This window comes from Monodelphis domestica, chromosome 6, assembly GCF_027887165.1.
Source record: "Monodelphis domestica isolate mMonDom1 chromosome 6, mMonDom1.pri, whole genome shotgun sequence".
NCBI lineage: Eukaryota > Metazoa > Chordata > Mammalia > Didelphimorphia > Didelphidae > Monodelphis > Monodelphis domestica.
Window position 1 is genome coordinate 216,706,689 of NC_077232.1, and position 6,000 is coordinate 216,712,688.

General features: G+C 42.8%; 1 protein-coding gene across 3 annotated transcripts in view; it reads left to right on the forward strand.

Moving 5' to 3' along the window:
• Positions 1-6,000, forward strand: part of GALNT7 (polypeptide N-acetylgalactosaminyltransferase 7) — a 214,382-nt gene that overhangs the window by 118,140 nt on the left and 90,242 nt on the right. The gene's annotated exons all lie outside the window — the stretch shown is intronic.

The following is a 6,000-nucleotide window of genomic DNA, read 5'->3' on the forward strand; positions in this document are numbered from 1 at the left end:
AAATGTAGGATCTGGATTTCTTCTGGAAGAATGTGTAATGTGTTTTATACTGAGCATAGACAAGCCATATCTCTCTCCAAAAGTTCTGTCTGTATTGCCACCCCGACCCCTACCAGGGAAAACTAGAAGAAAAAGAAAGACAGACGTGGAGGAGAAAAAAACACCAGAGAAAAGCCAGTCCATCACACAGCCCATTACCTTATTACATTATCCTTGCTGCATCCATGTTTCTGGGGTCACAGAGTGAGTACCAGAAAAGGGAACCCCCCTCCCCCATGCTTTGGAGCAAGGATGCTCAATAATTCAATATTCTGGAGAGGTCCCTGGCTTTGGGTTATGTCAGGAGAGGATGAAGATTAGAAAGTCTGCCAGTGTATCTGCTCCAAAGTACTGAGCTCAGGGGGGTACGACAAAGCCTTGACTCCCCAGTGACCCTCCATTGGCAATGATCTGAAGTTGGGGGACTGCTCTCCAGCCAATCCTCCATTAGAGGGTTCATCAGAAAATACCACCAACTGTACTCTGCCAGGAATAACGCATGTAAATTGAATAAAAAATGACGACTCCACTTTATCTCCCATAAGGATAATTTCAGTTCCTCTAGGGACCAAGATAAGGGAAGCCAGGTGGATAGAATGCCAGGCATAAAGTTAGGAAGACTCCCCTTCTTCGGTTCAAGTCTGACGCTGGTTGTGAGAACCTGGACACGTCACTTAACCCAGTGTGCCTCCATTTCCCCATCTGTACAATGAGCAGGAGTAGAAAATGGCAAACCTGGGCAAGTCAAAGCACCCAGTTTGCCTCCATTTCCCCATCTGTACAATGAGCAGGAGTAGAAAATGGCAAACCTGGGCAAGTCAAAGCACCCAGTTTGCCTCCATTTCCCCATCTGTACAATGAGCAGGAGTAGAAAATGGCAAACCTGGGCAAGTCAAAGCACCCAGTTTGCCTCCATTTCCCCATCTGTACAATGAGCAGGAGTAGAAAATGGCAAACCTGGGCAAGTCAAAGCACCCAGTTTGCCTCCATTTCCCCATCTGTACAATGAGCAGGAGTAGAAAATGGCAAACCTGGGCAAGTCAAAGCACCCAGTTTGCCTCCATTTCCCCATCTGTACAATGAGCAGGAGTAGAAAATGGCAAACCTGGGCAAGTCAAAGCACCCAGTTTGCCTCCATTTCCCCATCTGTACAATGAGCAGGAGTAGAAAATGGCAAACCTGGGCAAGTCAAAGCACCCAGTTTGCCTCCATTTCCCCATCTGTACAATGAGCAGGAATAGAAAATGGCAGACTGGTCCAATATCTCTGCCAAGAAAACCTTAATCAAATGGAGTGCATGACTGAAAGGGCTGGACAGCGACAACAAATGCCTGATGAAACTGGCAAGGTGCTGGGGCCAGTGCCAGAGAGAGGACTGTAATAAGGAACCTCTGGTGTCTGAACAAAGCTACGTGTGCCGAGGGTGAAGGATAAATGGGGACGGGGTAGGAGCAGGATGACGGAAAGCCTGGTGTCTTCCACTGTAAAGGTGGTGGACTGAGGCCACAGCTCACCAGAAGACCTTTCTACGTCTGGGGTCCCCTCCATCTGGGCTCCCACCTTTTGTCTGAGGCTCAGAGGGACCTTCGAAAGCCAAGCAGTCGATCCGGTTGGAGCAAACATTTTCTTAGGCAGAGATTCAGAAATAACAAATATTTGCTTTTATTGCCTCTTGAGTACCCTTGTAAATAAGTTCCTTATACGTAACACAAAGGGAGGATAATATGTCGTAAACCAAAGCTGGATCTCCGTGGGGCAAAAGACTTTGGATTCAACAAGCACTTTGCTCCAAAGTTCAAGGACGCCAGTGGAAATGGATGGGGAGGCCACAGACGTAAAACCAGCATGGACTTGGCGGTTATCTGGTCCAACCATCTTGTTTGGTAAATGAGGAATCGGGCCCAGAGTTCACAGGACCAGGGATTTAAACTGGAAAGGATGCAAACAGTCATTCAGTCCAGTGCTTCTTTTTTAAATATGAAGAAACTGAGGCCCAGAGAGTCAGTAAATCATGAACCAAATCAGGATCTGAACCCAAGGCTTCTGCCTCCAAATCTGACATTCTTTTGTCTCTGTATAATTTACTATGGCACTTAATGACCTTTAGTCATTCCATTTAGCATATCATGTGGCAATTCGGTGTTTATCCTCCTGTTTGAGATCCGAGGGGAGAAAGAACTATATAATGCAGCGTCCGTGTGGGTGGATGATCATGTTTCTTATAGACACCAAAGTAGAAAAACTCATTTTCATGTGAACACCAGCTTTTTAATCAAAAAGAAAATAGGCGTGCAATTGTGCTGCGGTTCCAGTAAGCGGATCTGGCTATCAGGGGAAAGTGCCCGAGAGAGAGGAGGATTAGAAAGCTGAAGTTACAAGTTCCTCAGACCCTGGAGGTGAAAAACTGTCATTTTCAAGAAAAAGAGCTGTAAAGTCTTTGCTAAAAGAGAATGCAAATGACCCTCCGCCTCATTTTCTGTGAGGCGTGAGCTCCCTCCAGAGCCTGAAATGCCAGAACTGCACCGGCTGCCTCCTGCCCCGGCTCCCCATTCAGCCAGAAGTACAAGAAGATACTTAATACTGCAATCTCCTCTCCGCAGAGAGCCAGGGAACATGAGCACTCCCCAGGCCCGGGGCTCCCTCCTAATGAGGCTGGTGCTTTGTTTGATGTAAATCACAGTGACGCAGCCAAATCCCAGCCAGTGCTTTCCACAGAAGTTGCAACTACCAAGGAATGGGCAAGGCTTTTGCTGAAACCACAGGTCTGCCCGAATTTAAGGCTCCAGGACCCTTGATCGTCCGTCCCCTGAGCATCACTGAAATGGCCAGTGCAAAAGGCCAAGGAAACCCTAAAACTGAATTTCCCTTTCATTTTGCTAAAGCTACAGGGGAAACAGAGGCAAAGTTGGCCGCATAGATAAGGCCAAGGCTCAAGACAGTCATGGAAGTCAATTAACTCTAGGGATTCCCACTAAGACTTTATTGCAGATATGTTGCTCAATATAAATTTATTTATTGATTAAGTATTTATTTATTTGTTTATTACAAATAAATTGCTTATCTTCATTGATGGAAAGAGTTTCCATCCTAGTTCTCCCTCACTGATAAAATCATCTTTTAGACAAAAACAAAGGCTAACAACAAAAGCAAAACAGACAAACCCTATTTTTTCATGTGTCATCTCAATAAATCCCAGAATAAAAATTATTTTTTAAATTAATTAATTAATAATATTTTTCCATAGTTATATGATTCATAATTCCCTCCCCCCTCCTGGAGCTGACGAGCAGTTCCACTGGGTTATCCATGTATCGTTGTTCAAAACCTATTTCCACGTGGAGTGATCCTTTAACATCAAAACCCCAATCATATCCCCATCGAACCACATGATCGATACTATGTTTTTCTGCAGAATAAAAAATCTGAAGTAGTAGGAAGTAGGAAGTGAGGTCCTCTGCAGGACTCACTTTCACATAAAAAATCAGGCATAACCACAAGTCCCATTATTTAGAGTATTTCTTACACAAACACACCCAGGCTCTTTACAGCTTTCCTTGGGCTTATCACAGCTACCGGCATCATCATTCTTGTACTTTGGGACCATTATTAATAACTAAATAGCATTCATGAAACAGAGAAGCTCTGCTCTGTCCTGGACACAACTTGGGACAGAGCCTGAAGCGAGAGTAAGTGTTTGGGGCAAAACAACGTAATAATGACTCCCATTAATGCTCCTCAGAGTGAGAAGGAGCATTATTGGGTGAGTGAGGAGAGGCTCGATGCTGCTTGGGGAAATGGTGTGAATTTCACTTGTAATTAACATTTTTAATTTCATATCCTTTTCTGCCTTCATTTTTTTAATTGCCAGTCGCACAGATCTGAATTCATGTATGTTGAGTTCTCATCAAATAAGACCCATGGTACTTTAAACAAGTTCATTTACATGTAATACATTCAGTATAAATATGTAGAATATTTGATCTTTTATGAGAATTGGGAGTTTTCAGATAAGAGGGAGACTGTTCTTGCTCTCTGATAGGGTAAGGTACCACATAAAAAAAAACTGAAATGGGAGAGGAAGGGGTTTTTAACGTGAACACTTTAAAGGTTCTTGACATGAACTTTTTAAAATTTTATTTTTTAAAAAATCCTTACCTTCTATCTTAGAATCAATACTGTATATTGATTCCAAGGCAGAAGAGGAGTAAGGGATAGGCAATTCACACAGCTAGGAAGGTGTCTGAGGTCAGATTTGAACCCAGGACTTCCCATCTCTAGGCTTGGCTTTCAATTCATTGAGCCACTTAGCTGCCCTTAAAAAATCTATATTTTTTACATTTATATTTCAGTATTTTATAGACAAAAATTAATTCACACAAGTATAATTGTTGTTCTTTGTAATCCTATTCATTTTTCTAAAAACCCTTACTTTGTGTCTTAGTTACAACTCGAGAGCTAGGCAATTGGGGTTAAATGACTCACCCAGGGTCTCTCAGTCATGTCCTCCTGACTCAAGACCTGGTGCTCTATCCACCGTGCCACCTAGCTGCCCCAATCCTATGCATTTAAAAAAATTCTGAGAAGTTGGTAGACATTACAAATGGAGATAGGTCATTGCCCCGACCCCACTGGAACAAGTAGTTCTATAGCTTAACGATGTGGTAAGGTGCCATTGCCAGGGCAGCATGCACTAAATGTAGAACATTAGAGCCTGGAGGAGTGGAAGACCTGCAAATATGTAGAGGGAGTCCATTGATCACAATAGAATGTTCTGTCCACACTCATGGTTTTGCAGAGTCTTGTGGTGACCAGAAAAAGGCACAAAGAGGTGGAAAACAAAGCAGAGATGGTGGAGGAAATGAATGAAACATTCAGGAAATAAAGGGATTGTTGATCTATTTCACTTTAACTTCAAATGGCCAGAAATACAGAGCTAAGCATTACAGAATGTTAAAAAAAAAAAAAACCAGGATGGAGGAGACTTTGGCAACTGGGGAAAGCCATTGTCCATCCTGCCCCACCAGTGATGGATGGGCAAAGGGCACGGAGTGGCCATCCACAGCGCTGGAGAGCAATGGCCAAGGGAACAGCGGTGGAATCACAGTCTTGGGGGAAATGGAGATAGGAGCTATAAATGGAGGGGGCCCGTGAACGAGTTGGAAACCAGTGGCCAGGGAAGACTGTTCCTTTCTCTACCCCATCTGATTTCTCGGGACAACCACTAGAGGTCACTGTGAGACATGAGCCCAAATGACAGGGCTCACAAATTCATGATTGACATGAATAACCTGTTTTCAGGGGCCCTGCCAGAGGAAGGTTGTTTCTTTTTGGTTTTGTTTTGTTTTTCGTGTCCTCAGTGTAGATACTGACACATAGTAGGTGTGTGATGAATGTTGGTTGAGTGATGGATACAAGAACTGGAGCTTTATACAGATAGATTCCTGGCACATAGTAGGTGTGTTATCGGTGTTGATTGAGTGAACAAGAATCAACGAGTTAGATGCGAAGTGAAATAAGTAGAACTAGGGGAACATCATGCAATAGTAACTGAAACATTGTGGGACAATCAAATGTAATAGACTCTGCTACTGATAGCAATGCAATGATCCAGGACAATCCAGAGGAGCTTATGAGAAAGACTGCTATCTACATCCTGAGAAAGAACTGTGGGAGTAGAACCACAGAAGAAAAACATGATTTATCGCTTGTTTATATGGGTATATGATTTGGGGTTGTGGTTTTAAAAGTACTTTGTTACAAAAATGAATAATATAGAAATAGGTTTTGAGTGATAATACATGTACAACCCAGTGGAATTGTTTGTTAGCTCCTGGAGAGGGGAGGAAGAAAACATGAATAATGTAACCATGGGGAAATATTTTAAAATAAATAAATATTTAAAATAAATATACATACAAAATTTTAAAAAAAGAATCAGATTTATACAGATATATTCCTAGC